The sequence below is a fragment of the Tenrec ecaudatus genome, chromosome 1, assembly GCF_050624435.1.
Source record: "Tenrec ecaudatus isolate mTenEca1 chromosome 1, mTenEca1.hap1, whole genome shotgun sequence".
In the NCBI taxonomy this organism is placed as follows: Eukaryota; Metazoa; Chordata; class Mammalia; order Afrosoricida; family Tenrecidae; genus Tenrec; species Tenrec ecaudatus.
This window is the reverse complement of record NC_134530.1, coordinates 319,072,295-319,088,020: the sequence shown is the minus strand read 5'-3', so window position 1 is coordinate 319,088,020 and position 15,726 is coordinate 319,072,295. Positions and strand designations below refer to the sequence as shown.

Here is a 15,726-nt window from a genome sequence, read left to right as displayed (position 1 = left end):
ACACAAGTAATTGTGACAAGATGACATACAACAAAGAGGCAGCGGGGAATCACTCTTCAGCTTTGCTACTCCAAGTGGGCTCAGGGAGCTCGTTAGATATGCGGCCTCGCAGACCCCACGTCAGACCCAGTAAATCAGAACCAGTGTTCCCAGTGGAATCTCCAAGGAGGTGGCAGGTCCACGAAGCACTGGTTTGAAGGGCACCTAACCCACCGCTCTGCTCCACGTGAGCGGACACCCATCTTGGCTCTTTGCCCTTACCGGCATTTTTTGTTCCGTTGGAAACAATTCTCTCAAGCACGCATTTATGAGACGCATTTGTAAAATGCAGTTAGCTATCAGTCAGCCAGTTAGTGGAGAGAAAGTACACCAGCCTTCACTTCAAAAGGCCATCAGTTAAACACTTGGCTTCGAAATGGACACTAACTTTAACCAGGATGTCGCAACAATTCAGCAAGGCGGCCCCAGCCATTTCAATCAACGGTGCTGTGGCAGACAGATGGACAGCCACGCGAAGAAAACGCAATCATACCCAGGCAAATGGTCCATAGGCACAGGAAAGGTGCTCAAAGTCGCTTGCCATCAGGTGACTCCATACCAAAACCAGAATGAAAGAGCAAGTCCCCGCCCGCTAGAATGGCCAAGGGGTCCTGGTGGGAGAGCGGTTCAAGTGGGGCTGCTACCACAAGGTCGGCTGTTCAAAACCACCAGCCACGGAAGAGGAGGCTTTTTACTCCTGTAAAGAGTCACAGTCTTGGGAACCCCCGGGAGCAGTTCTAGCCTGCCCTGTAGAGTCACTACGGATCAGCACCGGCTCGCGAGCAGTGAGTGGCTTCAATAAGAAAGGACGAAAACAAGGGTAGGCAAGGATGCAGAGATCCTGGGACCCTCGCAACCCTCGTGAGAAGGTAGAAGGGGGCAGCTGCTGGGGAAACGCCTGGCTGATCTCAAAATGTTCAACCTGGAGTTACCTGGCACCTGGCCCAGCAGTTCCAGTCTTCCATCTGTACTGCGAAAGTCTGTATGCATTCTGGTTCTTTAAGGCTTCTTCCCTCGCCAGCCCCCACCACTGTCATGACCCCAATTCTACCTTACAAATCCAGCTAGGCTAGAGCATGTACACAGGTACAGATAAGAGCTGGAAACATAGGGAACCCAGGACAGATAAACCCCTTAGGACCAATATTGAGAGTAGACATACCAGGAGGGGAATGGGGTAGGTGGGGAGAGAAAGGAGGAACTGATCCCAATGGTCTACATATAACCCCTTCCCAGGGGGGGGGGGGGGCGCCAAACAACAGAGAAGTGGGTGAAGAAAGAAATCAATCCATGTAAGACATGAAAAAATAATGATAATTTATAAATTATCAAGTGTTCAGGAGGGAGGGGTGGAGGGGAGGGAGGGGAAAAAATAAGGAGCTGATATCAAGGGCTCAAGTAGAAAGCAAATGTTTTGAGAATGAGGATGGCAACAAATGTACAAATGTGCTTGACACATGGATGGATGGATGGATGGATGGATGGATGGATGGATGGATGGATGGTGATAAGAATTGTATGAGCCCCCAATAAAACATGATTTTTTTTTAAAAAGTCTGCATGTACATGTGCTAATCCCTGTGAACTTGGTCTCTGACCTCTCTTTACTACGGAGTTATTTCTATAAAGGATGAAGTTTGCTGTTGTTGTTTTTAATTTTACAAAGGTTTAATTTTTATTTTCAATTCATATTTCATTCAGTTATTATGAGTGGGGAGGATTTCCAGCTCTTCAGCTTCTTGGTTAGGTTATGCATGACGGAAAATATGACTGTTTCCAGGAGGCTCACTTGTTAAAAGATTGTAGATAACGAGGGGGCTTCAAAGAGTTTATGGACAAATTTTGTGGACAAACCCTCTCATGTGTATGTACATGTGTGTTGTATTTTTTTAATCAGTTAAATATCTTCATTCAGGTCTTTTTTCCCCATCAGTTTTATTGGCAAGCAATTTACAAATAATATAATTCAATCAAATCTTAGGGAATTATATAATCGCCCCCCATAAATTATAGAGCATTCCCCCTCCCGAAGGCTGAATTTTTCATTCATGTCTTAGGCAGTGTCCCTCAGATGACCCTAGGACGCCGCCTAGCCCCTGCTCCTCTGCTCAGACCAGGCTCAGGGGCCTGGGAAGCTGGGCTTGAATACGAATGAGTCTTAGGCGAAGTTCCATCTGTGTGGACAGCATTTGATGGCCTCTCCATGAGCCCGCTTTCCTCTTTAATTGTTCTCGTCTTCAATCGCATTTTCCAACTCTTTAGCATATCACACACAGAACATTCCAAGCTATTCAAAAATAAAACCACCTGAAAGAAATGACCAACAAATACCCATTGTAGTGTTAACATCTCTGCCCGGTTCTTATTTATGAAGCCCAAAGGCACAATGGTTACGGGCTCGTTTGCTGGCCTACACGTTTGGAAGGTGGAACAAACCAATGGCCAGACATCCATTTTTCCTAGGCATTTCCCCACGATGGCCCTTACAGGTCTATGAGGGTAGGCCAGAAAGTGATGCTGTGAAGCCACAGAAACCTCCATTAAAGATATCAGGACATGGAAGTATTGTTTCTCAGGCTCCACCTGCGTCTATCCACTCCTGAAGGCAGTTTCCATTTCGCCAACTCTTCCTCCCAAGAAGCCCGCCCGCTTCACGTTACGTCCCAGCAAGACAGCAGCTTGGGCATTCTCGAAGGGCTCCAAGATTTCGTTTCCACTCTTCTTTGCATTTGAGGAACAAAAAGAATCTAAAGGGCCAAGATCAGGGCTACAGACTAGCAAATCCTTGGAGGACAGCCCTTGGCACCCTGGGAGAACGAGCAAGTACGTGGTCCAGATTGAGGGGGAGGGGGATCCTCCCAGTTAGCTTCCTGGCCTTTTTCTTAACGGTGTAGTTTTCCATTTTCAGAAAACTTCACTCTGTGATCATCCTTCCCAAAACTTATCAAGGTTGCCCTTTGAGGATTCAAGAAAACCAAAAACGGTCCGAAGTGACCCCGCTGCCTTGAATGTAACGAGCATAAGAGAGCCCCTTCGAAGCCACTGTGTTGATTGAAGCTTCTCCTGGAAGACACCGTAATGAGACTAGGACCAGTGTTTTCCTGGGAGGGCGTGTCTGAAGCCGCCCACTGATCGGAGGCACGTTTAAGCAGGTTTGACTCGGGATAAGGCAGGGCGTGCATAAACCGGAACGCTAATAACAATACGTTTTGAGCTGTGGTGCCCTAGTGGGTTATGCGTTGGTCTGTGAACTGCTAGTTTAGTAGTTTGAAACCACGTCAACTCCTGGGGGGGAAAAAGGGCTTCCCGCCTTTGTAAAGCTTTATCGCTCCAGAAACCCACAGGGGCAGGGCTACCACGTCCTATAGCGACACTGTGAGTCAGAATTGACTCCATGGTAGTGAGGTTTCATTTGGTTTTAAATCTGCTGCTCAGAGGACCCAGATGAATAAAATATGCAACATGATCTATGTCAATATCATCAAGTAATAATGTTAATAAAATCATTATTATGTAATGCTAATAATATTGCTTGGTCTATGGGGAAAATACTATTGTCCTTTGAATCAAACTCATTGCCTTCCAGGGGATTTCAACACATAGCATGGGAGAAAGAGAGATAGAGAGCGAGAACAACACCGCCCCTATAGGATCTCCTATCCTGAGACTTTTATAGAAACAGATCACTTGGTTTTTTCCTGGAGGACCGGCTGGTGAGTTTGAACTGCTAACCTTTCAGTTAGCAGCCAACCACTTCCACACTGCACAAGTAGTGCTCTTTTAGAACACTTAAACAATACAGCTCAAGATCAAATACTGTTACACATTATGTACACATATTTTCAATAATAGATTACACAAGTTATTGAGCTTCAAAAGTTAAATCCTTAGAAACTTTAGAGATAAAACGTAGATACCATCCTTTTAGTATTTCCACCAAAACACAAAATAATTCAAGACACAATGAGTTGCTTGCAATTACAGACCATGCTTCCTTTTTGAGGAAAAACAAACAAACCCCAGCATACACAGGCACACACCACCATCACAAGAAAGACAAAAAAGGAGATTCATAAATGACTCCCTGATACAGCCAAAGAAATTCCTCGGGACAATGAGGCCACAGAACTTGAGCTATACTCAGATTTTCCACCCCAGAACCATGTGCTGTCCTTGGATTTGTACACACAGGTCAGTAACAGACTCTGCATTTGCATCCTGGGGAACCATGGAACCAATCAGAAACTGAGGTTTGAATCCATCATGGTTGAAGGTATTGTGTTGTCCTAAGCATGTTTTTCATGGTTAAGAAAAAGTCAAAGGAGCACACAGGAGCAAACGAAGAGGGAAGAAGAGTGGAGCACATTCTGGCCCACCAAATCCTGAGGACGATATTCCTGTTCAGAGCAGCCAATGCACAGAGAGGACCATAGGGCCAGCCCCACCACAAGACAAGACATCCCTCACTGACCCATAGAGCTACAGGGGACAACACTGGAGACACAGTGTGGGGATTGTGCCTGATCTGACCCCACCACATGGGGGCAAGACAATAAGGGCATGCAACAGAGGAGCAAGGGGACCAGAGCAATGAAGTCCATGAGGAATACAAAAAATAAATTCTGGGGCCAGGGCATGGCACTACATCCGACTTGACCGGAAAATACTCCTAAAGGTCAATAAACAGACCTGTAACTATTGATAGGCTTTTCTTTTTATGTCATTGATTTTTTGTTGTTGTTGTTTTGTTTTGCTCTGTCTTGTTGTTGTGCTTATTGTTGTCTCTGCATATCTTTCTAGATAAGATAGGCGGAATAAACAATCCAGAGGAGAAAACAATGGGCTGACAGTTGGGGGAGGGGAGACACGGGAGAGGAGGAGGCTGGGGGAAGAGGGTGTTAACCAACCCAGGGACAAGGGAACAATAATTATCTAAAATCGATTTCAAAGAGGGCATAGGATACCTGCTGGGACTTGATCAAAGGCAATGTGGCTAAGAGGAATTACAGAAACCTAAATGAAGGCTGAGTGTGATAGTGGATCAAGAGGAAAGTAAAAGGAAATAAAGGAAAGAACTAGGAGGCAAAGGGCATTTATAGAGGTCTAAATACTGGCACCTACATATGTAAATATATTTACATATATCAATAGGGAAATAGATCTAGGTACATACATTTAGATGTTAAGTATTAAGGTAGCAAGCAAACATTGGGCCTCTACTCAAGTACCCCCTCAATACAGGAACACTTTGTTCTATTACCCTGGCATTCCGTGATACTCACCTTCCCGACATGATTGTTGAAGACAAAGCAGGTGCATAAGCAAATATGGTGAAGAAAGCTGATGGTGCCTGGCTATCAAAAGATATAGCATCTGGGGGTCTTAAAGGGTGAAAGGTAAACAAGCAGCCATCAAGCTCAGAAGCAACAAAGCCCACAAGGAAATAACACACCAGCCTGTGTGATCATAAGGTATCAAAGGGATCAGGTATCAAAGACCCAGAATGAAAATCATATCAATGTGAATGATGGAGAGTACGGAGTGGAGGCCCAAAGCCCATCTGTACATAATTGGACATCCCCTTACAGAAGGGTCACAAGGAAGAGACAAGACAACCAGGGTGCAGGATACCACCGACGAAACATACAACTTTCCTCTAGTTCTTTAATGCTCCCCTATCTTCATCATGACCCCAATTCTACCTTACAAATCTGGCTAGGCCAGAGCATGCACACTGATACAGATAAGAGCTGGAAATAAAGGGAATCCAGGATAGATAAACCCCTCAGGACCAATAATGAAAGTAGCGATACCAGGAGAGAAGGGGAAGGTGGGGGTAGAAAGGGGTAACTGATCACAATCATCTACATATAACCCCTTCCCTGAGGGACAGGCAACAGAAAGTGGATGAAGAGAGACAGAGGGAGGTGCAAGACATGAAAAAAAATTATAAATTATCAAGTGTTTATGAGGGTGGGTGGAGGGGGCAAAGGAGCTGATACCAAGGGCTCAAGAAGAATCAAAATGTTTTGAAAATGATGTTGGCAACATATGTACAAATGTGCTTGATACAATGGATAGATTGTGATAAGAGCTGTACGAGCCCCCCATAAAATGATTTTTAAAAAGAAAAAAAACCATTTTTTTCCTTCTCGAACCTGAGATTATTCGTCTAAATTGCATGAAAAATCATAAGACATGTTGGAGGAAATGAAGTAAGGAGAAGGAAAAAAAACGGGCATTGTTTTATCTGGCACCAAACAAGCCGCCATCTAAGTGAGATGTCAGCTAAGTCCACATGGAAGAGGCACACCATCAGCAGTCGCCGAAGGATTGTAAATTATATAATCTGACACCAAAGGAGGGATTCCTGTCCGAGCCTGAACGATGAGGACCCATTTGCAGAGGCTGTGGATGACAATGAGCCCCAGACACCTTTGTGGGGTCTACGTAGGAAACAAAGCTCCGGGAACTCCCTCTATGCGGGAGAAAGCGACGACGGGAGCAGAGGGGTCACTACATGCAGTGCACTGCAGAGATGAGAGCAGAGGCTCAGAGGGATAAGCCGGACTCCAACAGTCGAAACCCCATCAGTTGATCCACTCTGACGCGCCCTGGGCTGCTCTGGTTTTCAGCAGTTCCTGCACTTTGGGTTTTGCTTGTTCATACAAGTGTTTATCTCAGTGGTGTCATGTCATCGGGGCACGCTCTTGAATCTGTGTTATATGTTTTTTCTGTGTTTTGGTATATGGAGCCCAGGATTAATGAGCCTATAGTGGCAGCAAGTAGAATAAGGGTTTCTTGGGGTGGGGTGGTCGGTTACAATGGTGGTTGGGTCGGGGTGGGGGGAACGCTTCAAAAGGAGGCCATATCAAAGCGTCCAGAAAGGAAATGAATGCTTGGAAACTGATTGTGGTAGTAATGATGGAACACTGCGTGATGTGATTGAACTATGAAATGATACGATGTATGTATTAACTCCCAATTTATAAAAAAAGGAAACAAGTCAGCTAGAGATGTACAGAGTACAAACACACACACACACACACACACACGCAATCAATGCCTTGTTCTATGGTTTGAATTGTGTTCACCCAAAATAGGTATTAAAACCCTAGTCCCTGCACCTGTGAATGTGATCTTGTTTGGAAAGAAGTTTTTTCTTAGTTATGTTTATGAGATCATACCAGATTGGATGGGTCCTAAACCTAATAATATCTGAGTTGAAAAAAGACTAGCTACAGCAGCAGTTCTCTACCTGTGGGACGCAACCCCTTTGGGGGTTGAATGACTCTTTCACAGGGTCATCCGATTCATCACAGTAGCAAAATGACAGGATGTAGCAATGAAAATAATTTTATGGTTGGGGGATCACCACAACATGAGGAACTGTTTTAAAGGGTCTTGGCATGAGGAAGGTTGAGAGACACAGGTGGGAGAGAGGTGCTAAGCAACGCCAAAGAATGCCAAGACACTCCTAGGACCACGAACAAGGAAGGGCCTCTGACCAGGGAAGATACTAGGGTGGCCTTCTAGCCTCCACATCTGGGAGACAATAAATCCCTGTTCTCTAAGACTGCCCACTTGTGGTATAATCTGTTACAGCAGCATGAGGTAACTTCGACACCTTGTGAAACAGGTAACACAGGCGCAGGGCTCCCCATTCATTCACTTCCCACCTTGACTTCCAACATGACAAAGACGATCGCTAAACCACTGAACAAAAAACTCAGTCTTAAGTAATATTCCAAATAAAACCAGCCTATTTTGCCTTAGAAGAGCCCTGGTAATGCAGTGGGCCTGGACGGGAGGTTGGCTGTCCATTCTCGTAGAGATTTAGAGTCCCAGAAAGCCAGCCTCAGGGGCCGTTCTGCTCTGTCCTGATGGTCACTGTGAGTCAATATCAATGCGGTGGTCGTCAGTGTTTCAGAATATTTTACCGTAACTTTTAGACCTACTCGATTAAGTTATGCTGCCCTCCTACAGCTAGTAGGGAACATCAGAGAATGCAGTCATCACTCATAAGCATCCAAAGGGCCAACGAATCACACATCTGACCAGGCAGCATCAGCTAGTTCATTGGCCATTCAAAGATCGTATTTTCCTGACAGGCAATTTTAGACCCGAAAGGCTAAACATTCCATTTTTCTAACTCCCAATGCTTTGACTATGAATCTGCTCGTGGCATTTGCATACGAGGAATGCAGGCAGCCAGGCCCTCGAGGAGTGGGGCACTGGGCAGAGTATGATACAGCAACACTCCAACCATAAACAACCTGGCCCTGATGCTGCCATCTTGCACAACTGCAATGGGCGTCAGATGCGACGTGCATTATGTGTGATAGCGCCCGAACCCCAAGCCTGAGGGACAGAGGGAGCCTGGGCGGTGCACCTCCTCCTGATGGCTCCTGTTCTGCTGTCTCTGCCGGCCCTGGGATCACTGCAGAGAAAGAGGGGACATTACAGCTCGGATAGCATACTCCCAATCTTGGACCAATTTGTCCCAACCTGAAAGAAAACGAACCCGGGGACCTACAGGAGCCCCACGCAGCAAAGGAAGCCCCAGGCTCTCTCAGGCTTCCTGTGGCAGAGAAAACTCCTCGGGACTCCGGGCTGAGTTCCTTGGTATCCTGTTCAGAGCCAGTCCATGGTGGGCCAGAGCAGAATGGTGTGTCCAGACACATGCTTCATGTTACTCTTGTCTCAGCGTGAACCTTTACATGTCAGCACCCAGCAAGAGCAACAAATCCCCGATTCTCCATTTTCCCAGGGAGCCACTCAATGAACTTGGCATAACTCTCGCTTATAGCCGCAGAACTAAGCGGCAAGGGACCACTTAGTTGTTGAAGAGTGGGCAGCAGTGTGAAAGAGAACATGGACAAGAGGAAAACTCAGAAGGTTCTCTCCTCCCCCCCGCCCCCCCCACGAGAATGGAATAAAAATCAATCTCCATTAAGTCAATCTGGAGTCACAGCAACCCTGGGGGAATCCGAGCAGAACTCAGTTCCATATGGCTGTCGGTGGCTAACGTGGGGGTGAAGCAGCTCAGCAGGCCTTGTTTCGCAGGTACCTCTGGGTGGACTTGCAGTGCCCCGCTTTTGATTAGCAGTTGAGCATGTCAACTGCTTGCCCCTGCTCAGGGACTCCTTCTCTGACTGGAACCCAGTTCCTTGCCCACCTGGCTTGAGAAGGTGGGACGATCAACTCTATAGAAGAAAAGGGCACGGGACTCCATCCCTAGAACGAGGCAGCAATGAGTGACATGTATATAATGTTCCCGCAGACAGAATAACAGAGGACAAACAGCTAGCGTTCCAACTGCGTCTGCTGCATTTCACTATAATCTTCTAACATCCCCAAACCTACCGCCCTGGGCTCCACGCCACCCCACAGAACAGAGAAGAGCACCCTGTTGTCCGTCTCCATGGAAGCAGCCTGCCAAGCCTTCTCTCCCTCGGAGCAGCTGCTGGGTTTGAAGCCCTGACCTTTGAGTTAGCAGTCGCATGTGCTGCTTCTATTGATGTGCATTCAAATCGATTAAAATAACACTTGGGAGTTTCTCATGACTGCAGCCCTTGAAAAGGAGCCCAGGTGGCAGTGCCAGGGACCCACCAGGTTTGAGGTTCAAACCCACCAGCGGCTCTGGAAGAGAAAGGGGAGCTAACTGCTCCTCTGAAGTCTGACTGCCTCAAGAACCCCATGTAGGGCTGCTATGCGTCAGAATTCACTCAGTGGCAGTGGGCTGCCCATCCGCCCCCCGCCCCCATCCCAAGAGCATAGTAATATAAGAGAGTAAAATAAATATTCAAATCATCAGTAACATCTCCCTAAATAGAACCATGGTGGTATAGTCTGATTGCTTCCATTCACTCTTTTCCTAGGGGTGCCCACAATTCATGAAAATCAAAGATTAATACATAGCTCTGCCTCCCAGTTTTCATTTTCCATTTTATTAGTGAGCATTTTTCCAGTATGATTAAGCCTTCTGTGACAACATCATTTTCTGTCTTCTTTTAAAAAATCATTTTGTTGGGGGCTCATACAGCTCTTACCACAATCCATCCATCCATCCACTGTGTCAAGCATATTTGTACATTTATTGCCATCATCATTTTCAAAACCTTTTCTTTCTCCTTGAGCCCTTGGGATCAGCTCATTTTCTCCCTCCCTCCTTCCCTCCCCCTCCCTCATGAACCCTTGATCAATTATCAATTTTTTTTTCTTGTCTTACACTGACCGATGTCTCCCTTCACCCACTTTCTGTTGTCCGACATTTCCAGCAGAGGAATATGAGCTCATCAGATGGATGCTCCCTCATTCCATCCTTCCCTTCGTCTGAGCCATGTACAGTGCTTCTAGTTCTTACCGCCGTTCAAGATCTTGATACATGCATTCTCTTTAGGAATTCAACGCGTAGAAATGCATCCTCCTGTAGGCTATGAACATTTGAAAATTCCTTGCTGGAAAGGTATGGCTGAATTGGCTTCCCCAAAATGCTATCCCAATTTGTACTTCCACTCGCATTTCATCATGCTTTCAGATTCCCAATAGGTTGGAAACACAATTACCTGCTGACCATGGCCTACGCAGGGGGCGGGGAAGGGACCTCTGGCTGTCGCCCTCAGAATAAGCCTTCCATCACACTCCTTGGTGATCAAACAGGGGGAACAGGTTCACTATTACAAACCTAAAAGATGCCATAGTCTGCTATATCATAAGAATAAATGGTCTATCATCTTTAACAGCCCCCTCTCTCAGAGAAAACACCTAGGAGACACACCCCTCTGAATTGGGCTATAGATTGTATGTGTAGCACAATTGTACAAGCACTTTACAGCTCCTTCTTTTCTCTCTTCAGTAATCCGCCCCACGGACAAGGGTGTCAAGCTCATTCAAGAGTCTATGGCTTTAGGAATAAAACAAATCCATTGACAAAGCAAGAGTTGTGCTCCCTAATGAGAACATCGCTGCACCTATTCTACAGCAGAGGAAACAGGTATGGACAGATTATGGAAATCACCCAAGTGCCCCCTTTTGCAAGCCATAAAGCAGGTTAGAAAGCCAAGTATGAGCAGAGGCCAAGGCCCATTGTCTGCCTCCTTCACTGCTCGGTGATCCCATTCAGCCCCCCTGAGGCCTCCGCACTCTCGAGCTATGGTGGGTACAATCTCTCCTGCCCCCTCTACCACTACAGAAAATGTTCCCTTCAGCCCTACTGGCATTTGGACCAGATGATTCTTTATACACATTCTCAGATGTTTAGCAGCTTGCCTGGTCTCCAGCCACTACATTGCAATAGTGGTTAACATCCCCTGCTCAGTCATGAGAGCCAAAGGTAGCACCAGCATTGCCCGATATTGGGCCAAAATTGCCAGGGTTGGGAACCACATCCTTCGTGGGATCCTGCTCTCCCACAAAGACACCACAGTCCCTGCACTCTCTCCCGGGAAGATTACTCATCTCCCACGTCCGTCCGCCATGGACAAGGCAACAGAATCGGGTCCTCTTAGCCCTTCAGACCCTGCCCTTTCATCCTCAGGCAAACATGCCTCCCGTTGAGCCTCACACCATCTCCTTCCCTTCCCCGGGTGTCTCATTCATCGCAAGCGTGTTGAGGACTTTGGCCCCCGGTTGTCCATGAGAAGAAAGTCATGTAAGCACATGAATGATAGGAGGCATGATAAGAACGGCAATGGCGATGTGCATCACTGAGGTAGAGTTCATTACGTTAGTTCGCCCAAGGGTGTAGAATCATAAAACGATGTGTTTACATTTTCTAAGGCCACCATACCCAGTGATCACAACCTGGGTGGCTTAAAACATATACAGAAATTCATCTTCTCTGATGGTTCTGCGGCAAGAAGTCTGAAATTGGGCAGGTTCCTGTAGGAAGCTCCGCGGGACCAGCTGCTCCAGGCCCTCTCCTAACTCCCGGGGCTTGCTGGAAACCCTTGGTGTTCCTTGACTTGTAGCTGCCTCGTTATAAATGTCTGCTCCAGTTTCACCTGGCCCACTTCCCCCTTTGTGTGTCTGTGGCTCTGTGTGCCCCATGCCTTCTTACAAGGACATTTGTCATTGGACTTACGGCCCATCCGATATGATATCCAATGTGACCTCATCTTAACTACGGATATCTGCACAAACCCTATAACCAAATAAGGACACAGATTGAGGTTCAAGGTGGATGCAAACTTTGGGGAGATATTAATCAACCCAGTACACAATGATATGCTGAGATTTTTAACTTCCCACATGAACTTAAAATCCACAATGACACATCTGTTCTACACTCACTTCTGTCTCTTGCCATCGTGCCTGGCACAGTCAGCATTCTCAGTTTTTGGGGTCTTTAAAAAAGCAAAGGAGGGAGAGGGAGGGTAACAAGATGAACTGATACCAAGAGCTCAAATAGAATGTAAATATTTAGAAAATAATGATGGCAACATATGTACAAATATGCTTGATGTATGGATCCAATTGACATAGAGATAGTTGTAAGAGCTGCAAGAGCCCCCAGTAAAATGATCTTTAAAAAAAGGGAAAAGTTTTCCAGGAAGACAATGATGGGAAATAACTATCCAACCCGAGGAATGAGCAGGGATCAGACACAAAGATGTGAATGAAGGGAGTGAGTAGGCGGGTCATAAACTTTACTGCATTCCTACCATATGAGGTGCAAAAGGGGAGGCAGAAGTAGTGAGAGATGGGACAAAGTGTTTGGTAGGTCTAGAGCATCATCTTTGTTTTCAGAAAGATGATGGAATAAAAAAGGATGGCAGGGAACCGATGTACTCAAAAACAATGGTGTAGAAAACTGAATATACCGTGAACTATCTGGAGGACAGGGGCCACCAGTCGGAGAAAGAATGCAACCAGAACGCTTTTCAGAAGTGAAGATGGTGGGTCTTGCTTACTTTGGACTTGTGATTAGGACAGGCCAATTGCTGGAAAAGACCATCCTTGGTTAAAGCAGGCAGACAGTGAAAGTGAAGAAAACCCCACTAAGAAGGATTTTCACAACTGTCACTCATTGGTATGGACTCAAATAGACTCAGTCATGAACATCGTGCAGAACTGGGCAATGGTGTGTTACACACATGGTAGCCATGCATTGGCACCAACTCGACGACAATGAACAACAAGGTCATTTGTTTTAGATATTAGAACTGCACTCTGGTGGGAATGATGAGCACAGGTAAAGAAGGGGCGAGGAAGGAGGAAGGATGGCTAATTGGGAAGATGTTGCTGATGCCCAGTGGTCCAGGGTGGCAGCAGTAGCACATGGAGCAGTGGATGAAGTTTAGTGGTAGCCAGTCTGGCTAGCTGGTAAGATTGGTTTCATAAGGATGGGGGTGGTAAGGAAGAGGGAATTGGCTTCCTGGGGCTTCCACAAATAGCTGTCTCACCCCCATCAGTCAATAGGGGCTTGCATGGTATTCTGAGACTGAACACGTTTTTTGCAGTTTGTTTGTTTTTAAAATCATTTTATTGGGGGGCTCATACAACTCATATCACAATCCATCCATCCATCCATCCATCCATCCATCCATCCATCCATCCATCCATCCATTGTATCAAGCACATGTGTACATTTGTTGCCATCATCATTCTCAAAACATTTTCATTCTACTGGAACCATTGGTATCAGCTCTTCATTTTTCCCCCGCCCCCAAGACTGAACAGTTTTAATGCAGCTTCCAGACTAAGATGCACTAGGAAAAGAGGACTGGCCAATCTACTTTGAAAACACAGTCAACAAAGACCCTATGGATCACAGCAGTGTGATCTGCAACGAGTCATAGGATGACATAGGTCTGGCCAGCACTTTGTTTACTGTAGCACAACCATGAATCGGGACCAACTTGATGACAGTTAAAGTCATCCTCATTTGGGGAGTTCTAGGAGATTTATCATTCAACTCACTGCCATTGAGTCAGTGTTAACTCACGGCAATTCTATAGGGCAGTATATAACTACCCTTGTGAGTTTCTGAAACTGTAACTGTTTATAGGATTAAAAAGCCCTTAATACTAAACCTATAAATATATGCACATAGATTTATTATCCCATGATCATATATAAGTATATTTACATATGTACATGCCTTTATTTAGATCTCTATAAATTCCCTTTGCCTCCTAGTTCTTTCCTCTATTTCCTTTTACTTTCCTCTTGTCCCACTATCATGCTCTGTCTTCATTTGGATTTTAGTAATTCCTCTCAGTTACATTGCCCTTGACCAAGCCCTACCAGGCCTCCTACACCCTCCTTGCACGATTTTAGATCACTTGCTGTTCCTTTGTCCCTGGGTTTGTTAACAACCACTTCCTTTCCCCCACCTCCCTCTCTCCCATGCCCCCCAGGAACCATTGGTCCCATTATTTTCTCCTCCATATTGTCTATCCCACTTATCTTATCTAGATAGACCTGCAGAGATAATAATAGGCACAAAAACAAGACAGAGCAAAACAAAGCAACAAAAGAAACCAAAACCAATGACAAAAAAAGAAAAACCTATAAACAGTTCAAGGTCTGTTTGTTGAATGAACTTTAGGAGTGTTTTCCAGTCAATTCTGATGAGGTGCCATGCACTGGCCCCAAAGTCTATTTTGGTATTCCCTGGGGACTTCATTGCCCTGTTCCTCTTGCTGTTCTGTTGCACGCTGTTCTGTTGCTTGCCTGCATCTGGCTCAACAATCTCTGATCCTTTGAACTTGCAACAACAACCCAATAAATTGCCTATCAATTCTGGGAGGCCTGACATCCGACCTGCCCATCATGGATTCATCCACCTCTACAGCCACCAGCCTGTGGTCTTGAGTTCACCAGCCCCTAAACTTTAGGGCCTAAAGCTACAAAAGTCCAGAATACCAAAACCAAACCAAAATCGCTGTTATTGAGTTGATTCTGACTCTCTGGGACTCTATATAACAGGGTAGAACTGCCACTGTGGGTTTCTGAGACTGTGGCTATGAGAATGGAGAGCCTCATCTTTCTTCCATGGAATGACTGGTGGTTTCAAACTGCTAACTTTTGGTTAGCAGTGCACCTCATAGCCACTCCGCCACCAGGGCTCCAAGACAGATACTTGCTAGCTAGGACAGAAGAATTCTGTAATTAACTACCAAGAGTTGGACATCAACTCTATGTTAGGGCCTTAGCACAAGGATGGGCCAACATTTTCTTTAAAGAAGCAAGTCATACATATTTTCATATAGACCACAGTCTTGGCTATGATGATACAAAAGCTGTCGCAGACAGTAACTAATTGAACAAGCGCATGGCTGGGCTCTGGTAAAACTGTTTTCAACCATGGGCAGTGTGATGATGCAATGAGTTAACTTTTGTTCAAAAATATATGTTGAAGTCCTAACCCCGGTATTGGTGACCATGACCTTATTTGGAAATAGGATCTTTGGAGATGTAATTTGTTACGTTCACACGAGGTCCTGCAGAAGCAGAATGGGTCCTAATCCAGTAAGGCATGTTCTTTTAGGAAAAGAAGAGATTCAATCTCAAAGATAAACCAAACAAACAAAAACACAGGAGATTACAGTGCTACTTTTACAAGCCCAGAAGACCTGGGGTGATAAGAAGCCAGAAGAGGCCAGGAAGGATCTTCTCCATAGCCCTACCACTGCATTGCCTTCAGACTTTGGTCTCCAACAGAACTTCAAGAGAATACAT

At 45.7% G+C, this 15,726-nt stretch overlaps 1 protein-coding gene across 1 annotated transcript in view; it reads right to left on the bottom strand.

Moving 5' to 3' along the window:
• The window catches only part of MBOAT1 (membrane bound glycerophospholipid O-acyltransferase 1), a 175,009-nt gene that overhangs the window by 58,349 nt on the left and 100,934 nt on the right, over nt 1-15,726 (bottom strand). The window lies entirely within an intron of this gene.